The 13,051-nt window shown below is 34.5% G+C and overlaps 1 protein-coding gene across 7 annotated transcripts in view; it reads left to right on the top strand.

The window, feature by feature from the left end:
- The window catches only part of LOC120627573 (nesprin-1), a 233,921-nt gene that overhangs the window by 128,002 nt on the left and 92,868 nt on the right, over positions 1-13,051 (top strand). The window lies entirely within an intron of this gene.

A 13,051-nucleotide genomic window follows, 5' to 3' on the forward strand; every position in this document is an offset into this window, starting at 1 on the left:
ACAACATACAATGATATTTTAAAATAGAGTACATTTTACGCCCATACAATATAATAATACCAAAAATGTCAACCTCTCCTGAGTATGTTCCGATGTCGGAGCAAAACGAGCGGAAATAATTTGTTTCGTGTGGAGTATAGAGATTGAAGAAGCTATTGATTGTACATTTTAAATTTTCCTGGCTTTCGTGGTTGTGGCAAATTAGTCATTTTATATCATGGAATTTTGCAAAGTAACGCCAGAGTAATCCAAAACGTAGACAATAATATTGACAGCAAAATTCACGCCAATATAAACCGGATTATTATTATTGCGTGGTAGCGAAGTGCCACTTGAGTGATGTCGTTTTGTTTATTTTTATTGGTTTTGTATTGAACGAGGTCAATCACCTTCTAGTATCCATTGTCATTCAGCTAAGGCAAAATCTCTCAATAAATATTACAACTATATTATAAGCTTCTGTATAAGTATCAACCCATTACCGGCCCGCAACAGGGCATGGGTCTCCTCCCACAATGAGAAGGGGTTAAGGCCGTAGTCCACCATGCTGGCCCAGTGCGGATTGGTGGACTCTGCATACCTTTGAGAACAATATGTAGAACATAAGGCAAGCAGGTTTCCTCACGATGTTTTCCTTCACCGTTGAAGCTAGTGACATTTCAATTACTTAAAACGCACATAACTTTTATAAGTGAGAGGCACGTTTCGCTTCGATGACTATGTAAAAGCCCACCATCCCGCATTTGAACAGCGTGGGGTTTCTATTCTTTTAAATATTTTAACGAGACGACTTTGCTTATCAGTAGGAAATATTACATTGAAACAAAGTAACGCCACTTTGCGGAATTCCACAAAATATTGTGAAAATTAAGCTTAATTTGCTATATTCCGAGAATTGCAAGAGAATCAGATCTTCGGCAATGCACGTTTCGCTCTGACACCGTGCCATCAAGTCGACATTGTTTCTTTTCAATGACTTAACAATTATTCATTTCCAAGTCAAAATCTATAAAGTGTGAAACGAGCGTAAAATCAAAATTGATTTATTTCAAGTAAACCTAATATAAGCACTTTTGAAACGTCAAGAATGTATTTTTGTAGTGACTCTACCACCGGTTCGTAAGGCAGATTCTACTGAGAAGAAGCCGGCAAGAAACTCAGCAGTTGCTCTTTTCCAACATCGTTTTAAAATTTAACAATCTTTGTTCTATCTTGTGTGAGATGAAAGCGCAGCAGCGCCGGCGTGCTTCCAGGCAACCTTGTCACTAAGCAATTCATCAGTAACCTCGATTAATGAAATGTGTTTTTATACATTCTTTAAACTCATGTATTGGTAAATCTAATATTACCTTCGATATCATGTCATAAAGGCTCAGCCCTACAAAGGTTTCCTGTACTTTCCTAAGACGATATTCTGATATCACTAATTTATGACCGTTTGTAGTAAGTGGATTGTTTATATCCACTTTTTTTATAAAGATGAATGTTGTGTTTTACAAAGATTAAATTGACATAAGTCAATAAGTAAAGTAGTAGGTAACATTGCCAAATTAAACTTAATTTTCATAATACAACAGTAGGGCGTTAAAAGGCTGCGGATGATGTTATATTCGTTTAATAATAAAGCAGCATGGTTTTCGTTAAACTGTGACAACAAACCAGAAGCATTATTTATTTTCCGATGTAACCAATTGAGTGGCAATATGGCGTCTATGGGACTGCTTAATTGATGGACCAGCTCATATTGAATTCACTTCGCACCCTATTGTATTAAGGCGATGATATAGGAAATGAATTCATACTAACTTGACGATTGGCGCAGTGGGCAGCGACCCTGCTTTCTGAGTCTAAGGCCGGGGGTTCGATTCCCACAACTGGACAATGAACATAAATGTTTTTCAGTGTCTGGGTGTTTATTATGTGTATGTTATTCATAAAATAATTCATCAGTTATCTTAGTACCCAAAACACAAGCTACGCTTACTTTGGGACAAGATGGCGATGTGTTTATTGTCGTAGTATATATATTTAATTTATTTATATAAACGTATGTATAGTATTTATATAAGTACAGCAATTGTATTCAATTTCGTAACAACGCAACGTATACGGGCAAATCATTCGCTTTTATATTAAATTCGCCACTAACGTTGATCAGTCATTCAGAACTGGGACCATAAACAGTCGCATAACTGTAACATACGGTAGAGTCACTCTTTACAAACAGTTAAGTACGTATGGTAATTAGGGATTTGTACTTGTTCAAGTGAAACTTGTTTAGAATCGTTGTGATTAGAAACACAATGAAACGAAATGCGCCTGGATGGATAAAGACACAAAACAAACACATAAATGTAAAGGGCATGAATCCACGAATGAGTTTGTTTCTATATCCATACATTCGACAACGATTCTAGAGATGTTGACTTTAAAATGGCCTAACTCATTGTACCCTGTGCATACCCTCTATGCACACCACTGGTTTCACCAAATGTTTCTCTTAGATGTTGACTAACGACGTTAGGCGTACACCTATAGTGACTACACGGATTCGGCGGTGCGTAATGGTTACCGAACTTTTAACACTTCATCTACACTTTGTGGCAAGAACCATAGACATGTTAGTTTGTAAGAGTTGCCTAGTGAAAATCAAAGGGTGAAAAGTACATGTATGCCTAGGAATTTGCTTTTATTTAGGCGTAGACATGTATTGTTGACATTACTTGATAGATTACTTGATACCTAAGGATTCTTTAAATTTATTTTTGCGTAAATCAATGGCCTAACTACCATTGTTTAATGCAGTGTTATTTTAATATCAACGTTTCGTTTCAAAACTTTAAACTTTCTTAATTTTAAAGGTGAAAATATGTCAAATAAATATCACAAAAAAAATGTTTCTACACAATTGTAGAAATTGGTGGTTGAAAAAATTAAATTTGTAATAGACTCATTATCGGACAAGTTTCACTCAACATTAAAATTTGAGATTTTCGTACAACTTAATCAATTAAATCACCGATATGAACCCGTAGACTTTGACGATTGAAAGTGTACACTGTAGCATTAAAGCTAACTTCAGGGTGTCGGTTTTTTGTGACGGTATGCGCGCGCATCGTAAATTTAGTCCATAACTTTTCCCAAGGCGCCAAAAGATGTATGCCTTCAATAATACTGCTTTAAGCGGTGTCAGTATGCCCACAGTTGGGTCAATGCACCAGACAGGTCGTGAGTAATGTAGTTAGGTACGCGATGCATTACAGGCCTTACCGGAAGTCAGATTACAATCATTCTGTACGGACTCACGCTTGCTCACTTTTCTTTTTAATAGTTATAATTGGAGAACCAAGGTGATTACCCAAGGAGCACTATATACTAACTAACCTAGCTCTAACTAGGTATCCTGAGTTTTAAATTTTTTTTAATTACATTTTAATTTAAAAATAATTTCTGTGGCTATATGTATCAGGTTTGTCATGGTAGCACTTTTATTATTATTAGTATCATCAAGGTTTGCGTTGCAAGTCTGTAACATCTAAATATTTATACGACTTGATATACGATACTAAAAGCAAACACTTCGGGGAATCCCTCGGTATAATTTCGATCCAATTAGTTAAAATTACGAAATGTATACAAATAAATAAAACCTCTTTTTTTTTTGTAATTTGGAATGCTCAGTAGACAAACGGATTGATCCGTTCGTCTACTGCTCCGTGAATGAAAGCAAAGCCAACAAACACTCTTGCGCATTTATATAATAATAAATCGGTATTATTTCTACGTAGACGAAGCCGCGAACAATTAATAGGTAGCCTATTCCCATAATCTTCTTCGTGGGATTCAAGGTACAGACATAAAAAAAAAAAACTTAAAAATTCTCTTAATAGCAAATTTAAATACTTTTAATTGCTTGTATTAAAACTACGACAGTAATAATTTTGGCTTTCCAGCAAATACAGAGAGTTACTGTAAAAACTCGAGTGTAACGTCATATTTATATGCTGCTTTTATATATTTAAAGTGTACACGGGATAAAGTCGTATATAGTTACCGATTAAACTTGTATACATCTTAAACTTTTTGTCTGGTGGGAGGCTTTGGCCGTGGCTAGTTACCACCGACAAAGACATGCCGCTAAGCTATTTAGTGTAGCGCGATGTCGCGTACAAACCGATTAGGGGTACGACTACCGTACTCCCTAACAGGTTAGCCCGCTACCGTCTTAGACTGCATCTTCACTTACAACCAGGTGAGATTGCAGTCAAGGGCTAACTTGTAGTGGAATAAAAAAAAAACATTTCCTTCTTTATAATTCTCAGAGTTAGGGACTTATCATTTCAGGACACTTTATGTAATCTTTAGATAGGTAGCTGAATACCTACCTATAATGAGCCTGTTACCACTATTGTGTATGCACAGTAAACAAATTTGGTAATATCAAATAACCGGGCATTTCCGGTGCGATTTGAATGGAACTCGTTATGTCGACTAGCTATGTACTTAACCAATTTGTGTGAATCCCCTTCAATACCAGTGTTGCTAGTAGCCGTTTTATAATATCTACCCAAACTTTTTTTTAAGTATTAAAATGCAAAGAATGCAGTGGAAATTGTGTTTATGCTATAATGATTACTATTCAATGTTTTTGTGGCATATAATATAGTGAAAAATGCTATAATAACACTTGTATTGTAGTTATAGTTATTATATATTTTACTAGCTGTTGACCGCGAATTCGTCCGCGTTAGTTTAGATTTTTTAATATCTCGCGGGATATAAAAAGTATCTGACGCCCCGTATGCAGACTGTAAGTCTAGATTTTCTAGTCTAACTAGATTTTCAAAAATTCCAAATCTATATATATATTTCTGAACTCCTCCTAAACGGCCGGACCGATTCGAATGAATTTTTCGGTATGCGTTTAGGTGGCCCCCTGGATGGCTTAGATTCACAAATTAACCTGACAGATGGCGCTGGGGTCCGCTAGTCTTATTATGATAATAAATACCTTTATTGTTATTCTTAATTATAAAAATACATGGCAATTGGCCTCAAACTCAGCTTGATGCAATTATTTTATTATTTGTAACAATGCTCACTACTGATTTTCGGTTTTGCTGTAAAGGCCTGCTTATAGGTAAAAGAGGTATTTTATAAATATAAAATAAAACTTTTTTTATATATTTTTATAAATACCCTGGTGTTTTCTAGGATAAAATTATCTGATTTCCTTACATCTTCAGTATGCAAACTAAAGCCATGTCTCACAAATTGTATGAGCAGTATCTGAGCAGTTCTGAGTCGTGAATAGGTAATAATCAAAGAATTAAAAAACCCACACTTCCATTTTTATAAGTAAAATTAGTATGGATGCCGAAAGGCTGAGTCTATTAAACGTAAGTGCAGTCAGTCAGTGTTTTGGTTTCTTAAATGCCGCTCAGTGAAAATTTGGACGAATTTTATTTTTTGGATTTTTTTTTTATTTTTAATTGTATATGAAAGATAAGAATATTATATAAGGGCTTTTAACTATTTATAACTTAGAATAAAAAAATGATAAAAACACAACTTTTGAATAAAATACCTGAAAATACCTAACTGCATCACAACGATGTGTAGAATTTCAAATGTATTAAATTAACACGAATAAAGTCATAACGACTTCGCGCTCTGTTGAACAATAGCTACTTAAAAAGCGAAGACGAGTAAGTTCCTTGTTACACGCAGCGAAGGAACTACAATCTTAAGCTACTTTTATCCCGCCAAACGCATACTCAGACAAAGTCCAATAAAAAAATATCGCAACAAAATGGGGGTCCTGTTTGAATATTTCTGGAAGATATTTTGAGTAGGCAAAAGATATTATATCATTGCGTTTGGCAGATTTGCGTTTATTTTATCTGAGAAGAGCTCGCACTCCAGATTGTGCAGGCTGTGGCGTAAGGGTAGATGCTTTCCACATTTTGATGGAATGTGTCCTCAGCGAGTAACATAAGTTTGTCAAGTCACAATAATTCTAAGGCCGCAAAATCTATCCTAACATTATAAAGCTAAATAGTTTGAACGCGCTAATCTCAGGAACTATTGGTTCGAATTAGAAAAATCATTTTGTGTTTTATAAACCACTAGCGTACCCAGCCCGCTTCGCCGGGCTGAATTTTTCTTTATTTTATTTAAACAATAAACTTACATCATAAAATTTTTATTTAAGTCTCATAATATAATGAATCATTTCTGCTCCGTATTCATTCTCTTCTATTCTCTTCTCGAGCGGGTGAAGTTCATTATCTACACCGATGTACACCCAACAATAGAATATAATCATAGTAAATAAAAGCTGTATTTGACAGTTTGACAGTTCAAAAATAGGAGTACTCCGATCATCACCAAACTTTACAATATTACTTGCCAGGTCAATCCGGAGATTCCCTGAAAGTTTCATTGAAATCGGTCCAGCCGTTTCGGAGCCTATACGGAACATACCCACACACTTTCTCTTTTATATATATAGAAGAAGATGTATCAATGAAGGCTATAGGTTACATAAAATTATATGCTAGGACTATATCAGAGCGGTTCATCAATGAATAACGTTGCAAATGTTTTAGAGCTGCCAAAGCGTGCGATGCGTAAACCTTTAAAAAAACGCCCAAATGATGTACCACTGAATTTTTTATCTTTAAAAGTCCGCGACAGTATATGTCTATCTTTTAAGGTTGCCTAATGCGCGGATGAAGTCGTGACGGACCGCTAGTATTTAAGATGAGCGTAGGTAGGCTCAGAATTAGTTGATCTGTGAGTAGTAATTGTAGACCCACAAGACATTAACTCGCTTTAGTGAATCAACACTTTGAAAAAGGTTTTAAAAAAAAAGATATTTAAACGCAAAACGTTTTGATCACTTGAAATGAAGTGGAGTTGAGTAATATGGCACGTATTGGATAGAAGCAGGCGTTATGCGGAAATCCATGATATATTATGAAAATTAAGCTTAATTTGCTATACTCCGGGAAAGGCAGGAGAATATGTATGGTGTAATTTATAATTTCTTCAATCTTTATACTCCACACGAAAAGTAATCTACGGCAATGTACACGTTTCTACGACTTTACAATGAATAATTGTTAAGACTTTGTTCTTAACAATTATTCATTGTAAAGTCAACATCTAGCTTATAGCAAATTAAGCCTAATTCTCATAATATATTGCACGCTGAAATAAATAAACGGCTTTGTTGCGTGCAAAAGTAAAACCATCATATTTATTGAGTAGGGTTAGGAAATAATTGTGCGAATATCCGAGTCAACTCCCCTTAACAACTTGGTGATGTCACGCAACCGTCAGTCAAGGCTACGCTTCAGTCGTAGCTAACACAGCAATGAGAACGCACAGCGGCAAACCGGCAACACTATTCATTGCTTTCTTATTGCACAAGTGCAGTTACATTATTACCTAGTTTTATTATCTATATTGGTAATATTTTTTATCTGTATTTATTTTCGTTGTAAGTTAAAGTGTCAAAATTCCTCGCAAAAGGAAGGTAAGTGCAACACGTGGGGGGGAAATGTCGGTAATAAAGATAATGCCGGTTTGTTTACGATTGAATGCCGGTCGCGAATTTTCTCTGCATAATGCAATGATTGTGCAAGCTATTTTTTTTTCTGTTTTAGAATTTCGCGGTGCAATTTTGTGCGGAATAATTTCATTGAATCGTTTACGTCTCTACATTTTTTATTATTTTTGAAAGATTTGTGATATAATTATAATGTTTATGGAAAAGTAGCTTTTGCTGGCGACCTATTCCGCGTGAACTGTTAATTATGTATAATCTGGAATTTTTTGATTTCAAATATTTCTTGGTCAAATAATCTCGTCGATCTGTTGCCCCGTTGCTGCGAGAAACCAAAAAAACCAGTTCGCATTAAGGTGTCAAGTAGGGCTTCTCTCGTTGGGACGAATCGCGAGTCTTCTATTTAAATGAGTATTGGGATTAAAAAAATATAAATTCTACCGGGCAGACCCGGGGTTTATCTAGTCGTCACGTTCACTGGAAATCCTGTACTTCCATAAAGAAGCACTAATTCTACCTAATCTTGGCCCCCGCCGGAAATCGAACCAAAGACCTCGCACACATTATAAGGCCTTAGAACTCAGACTTTAGATTATCGGTTGTGTACATCTGAAACGGAGGCTTACCGGTTATAGGCATGGTCATTCTGAAACAAGAGCGTTAACAATAACAAAACAATACTGCTTCAAGCGATGTTAGTAAGATACACGGGTCATAATATATAAGTATAAAAAGATTGTGATTGTGGTGATGATGACATGAACTCCATATTTATCGTAAACGCATATTTATACGATTAATGCAGGAAATTAGCGAATATTAATTAACTAGAGCTGGAAAAGGAATATTGGTATGTTATGTGCGTCAAACTTTATCTTAAAGCATAGCTTAAAGCAAATAAACAACAACACTCAAATAAACAATCATACAAAAAACCTAATTTGTAGATTAATCTTTAAAAACATTAGCAGTAGCGTCTAGGGTGCATTCATAAAAAAAACAAATTTCAATTTTCAGCTGTTTTGACCGTATATAGTCTATCGATCAGCACAAAACCTTTTAAAATTATATATTTTTTTACTTCCTATAAAAAAATGTTCTTACTTAAATAAAATCATCTGGTTCTAGCAAAAAACAAAAATTAAATTTGATCAGATGCTTCCGAATTTGTAAATGCAGAAATTAATGTAATTTTTTTATCACATTTTGTTTTTTCTTTTGCTATCCTGCGTGATATCCAGATGTGTTCTTAGTTTTTTTGATTCTTTTATGACGATTTTCCATTGGAAATCGTCTTATTGAGGAAAGACTGGGTTAGCATTTATTTAGGTCTAGAATACTTTTTTATCACTAGTGTATTTTATTACCAATTATTTTAAATATTCCATTAAGTTACTGTCATCATTGACTCATTACCGGCCCACTGCCCTCAGAATGAGAAGGGCTAAGTCGTAGTCGCTGGCCAAGTGCGGTTTGCTAGATACATTGATTGCTACGTACGCCTTTGAGAACGTTATGAAGAATTCTCAGGCATGTAAATTTCCTATCGATGCTTTCCTTTACCGTTAACACAAGTGATATTTTAATTGTATGAAAAATAACGTGTTACTTTAGATCAAATTAGTTAAAAAAGATTTAATTTTTCTAACCTTTCACCCATACTTGGACAGGCGTTATTTCAAATGCAAGAAAATATTCCGATTTCGCGATGATATAGTGGTTGGCTAGAACTTCGGTTTCATTTTCGTGGGGACCGAGTTCGAAGCACCTCGAACTTTTCTAAGCAATTAAAATTATGCTCTTAAAGATTCCATCACTCCGCACAAGGCGAGCGTCTTGGATTGCGGCCTTAACCCTTCTCAGTGTAGGAGAAGATCCGTGCCCTATAGTGGGCCGTTAATGATGAAGAAGATGATTCCTATTTCGCGAAGCGTAGAAAATATATCTAGACAATCTATAATGGTTCTGTGAACGGCATTTTTTTTTCTGAATAGTTTATATTTATTAGAAAAAGAAAATAAAATCTACAAAGCCAGATAGCTAAGCTATAATATCTACATTTAAACTGCATGAAGAAAAAACTTAAGACAAAATCAGAGTCCTGGCTATGTATGACAGTATGAAGTATTTATTTATAATTTTACCCTCAAGTTTTTTTTTTACATAATTGCTGATTGTTTCGTACGTGCCGTTGTTTGTAGTTTTAATATTACCTACATGAAATAAGTTGTAAATATTCTCATTGAGTGAAATTGTAATTTCTTTTGAGAAAAATAAACGTCTTTAACCACAACTGCATGAAATTGGAAAAAATCAAAGAAGTCAAAGATTGCGATTTTTTAAAGCATATTTTCAAGATAAAACTGTTCCTAATTTCGTTGGAACTGAAACATTGGAATAGTTATCTCATCCTCAATAGACACATTATTGATTGATATTAACAATCGACTTACCAGAAACGGACATAATATTAGTGATATCTGCATATCGTTTGCGAAAGGTGCAGAACTCCTTTGTGGGGTTAAGTATACGCTTTTACAACACTATTAATAGGGTAATTCTGGACCTACCAATGCATACATTATACACAAAATATGTGTAAAAATACATCTAATGCAGCGGGGCTACAAAACATTTGATTAATTTCTTGATGACAAGGTAGATTGGAAGCAGCCAGTTTCGCTTTCATTTCCCGCAAGATAGTAAAATGTGTGTAAATGTTGATGTTTCAAAAGAGCAACTACTGAATTACTTACCGGCTCTTCTCGGTAGAATCTGTTTCCGAACCGCTGGTAGAGCCGACATACTTGACGTTTTAAAAGTGCTTATAAAATAGGCCTACTAGAAATAAATGTTTTTTTTTTTAATTTGTATTGATACGTAAAAAAATTTAATATACAGACTATTGAAATGGCAGGCGCCAGGAGTATGTACATGTAAAGTAAAAAAGAAGTAGCTCAAGTAACCTCCCTCGAGACCTCGAATAATTTATCAGTTAACTGAGTCCTCTGCGAGTATAGTCGGGATATACATTAACATTAATGTCAAGTTCACTATAAACGCTTCCAAACTAACCGGTACTATAAATAGCTGCAATGAGTTAACCATGCGACTCTCAAGGTCACTACCGATGACTCTACGCTGGAAACGTTTTCCTTACCAAAAACTTGATCTTCAACACAATCATGAATATTTGATTACTTTATTACTACTTACGAAGTAAAATAAAAGTAGGAAAAACGAAATTATATTTTATTTAGTCATTTTCATTAAGAAAGGGGTGTCATATAGGTTTATAAAAACTATAGGACTCTTTCTCGTGGTTGAAATTCGACAGATTATAAAAATAACGTTTCCGATTTTTTGAATTTGAATTTTTTTTCTGACAATTTTTCCGATTTCTTGTCTAACTTCTTAATGTTCATGACCAGAGTCGGTTTCAAACTTATCAAACTAAAACGCGACCTAAAATTCTGCGTTCTCTTTGCATTTTTCACTATTTTTAGTGGCTTGAATAAAAATAACCATGAACAAAATAATCATAAAAGACATTTATTAGTTTTATACCGAAGTTATAAAATGCTTGTTTCGTTAACTTAGATTGTTTTTCCAACGAGTAAATTTTAAAGAGCTGTACAAATTTTGATGACAATGTAGTCAAAAAGAAATAAAAATATATAACCGGTCCTGGATAACATGTATATTATATTTTTCGCAATGAATATTTCATTAGGGTTAAATAAAAAAAACCAGAACGCTCTTGGCCTGTAGTTGTTTGCCTTTAAACTTTTTCCTTTTGTTCTATGACTTTTTTTTAACTCATAACTTACTTACTCATAATTTAAATATTTAATATTCAATATGTTTTTATAGATACACTACTTTTTACTACTCTGTAATGTAAAATTAGCAACAATGCGCGAACCACGACTCTATCGCCCGTGCTCGCAGCGGTTTGGCAACAGAGGCATGCATTTGGTTTCACAGTGTAATGTTACTTTACAGAGATAACATGATTTATTAATTATCTTGTTTAAAATAAATTTATACTGAATTTTCGAAGTCGTAGAACAAAAGTTGTTAGTTTTCATGTTAGGAACTACAAGGCTGAGCGCTTTCTGGTATACTCTATTTACCTGTATTATGATGTCAATAAACTTTGAATAAGTTAGTACCTTACCTATTTAGATGATAGATAGATAAAGTCTTTATTGCACAAATTAAAAGTGAAAACAATAAATAACAAAAACACAAGGAAAACAGTAATAGTACTTAGTGCTAGGGTGCAAAGGCGGCCTTATTACTAAAAGTGGTCTTTTAAAGGCAACCTGAGCGTGCGAAGTCGGTAAAAAGTGTGTGGAGTGGGTGTGTGTGAAGTGGGGTGGTGGTAGATTTAATTCAGAATCTTAGACAAGAATAACAAAAAAATTGGTTCATAAACAGAAGAGAAAATTTTACTAATCGCTTTTATACGTAGCATCGTACCTGAAAATCACTACGAGACACGTTTTGTCGATAGTGTGATAACTAACCACGGCCGAAGCCACTCAAACCAGACAAAATAATTCTAGCAAATATTTAGATATAATCTTGATTTAATAGTTACCGTTTGCAAAATAAACATCCAAATTACTTGTGCAATTCTGCAAAACGTGAGCGCTATCAAATGCTTATCAGTCATCGCATTCCCTGATAACATTATAAACACTTGATACGAAATGCCGTTTATATCTCCATATTGTTTAACATTTTTCTTATCATTTAATTTTTTTTTTTTGATTTACTTCAGATTACTAATGTTAGGTGATAGTTCACTATAATGTTCCCGAAGGCGTGTGGAGTCCACCAATCCACACTGGGCCAGCGTGGTGGATCTTCTCATGTATGGGAGACCCAGCAGTGGGTCAGTAATGGGTTGGTGATGATGATGAACATGTCCTTAATTTTCTTTCGAATTATTGTTGTTTTGGTTATAGGCAATAGTTTTCCTCTTACCATTAGCAGTGCTAGAACTGGCAGGAGACAAAAATTATATCCCCTTATTATATCCCCTGACAGGGTATATAATTAACGTGTCCACCTGCACGTGAACATGGAATAGGAGAGGTTTACCCCCGTTTATTATTACACATATTATTTCGATATTATTTCCACTTTGTATAGTATTTGTAAGACAACATATTAGTCTTTATAAACAAAAAGTGGATATAAACAGTCGACTTACAAGAAATGGTCATAAATTAGTGACATCTGCATATCGTCTGCGAAAGGTGCAGAAGTCATTTGTGGGATTGAGTGTACGCTTTTATAATATTATTCCTGAGGTAATATTGGACCTACCAATGCATAAGTTTAAAGAATGTGTTAAAACACATTTATTACAGCGAGGTTATTATACGATTGATGAGTTTCTTAATGACAAGGTTGCTTGGAAGCATCCGGCTCCGCTTTCATCTCTCACAGGATAGAAAAATGAAT

The sequence above is a fragment of the Pararge aegeria genome, chromosome 11, assembly GCF_905163445.1.
Source record: "Pararge aegeria chromosome 11, ilParAegt1.1, whole genome shotgun sequence".
NCBI classification, from domain to species: domain Eukaryota; kingdom Metazoa; phylum Arthropoda; class Insecta; order Lepidoptera; family Nymphalidae; genus Pararge; species Pararge aegeria.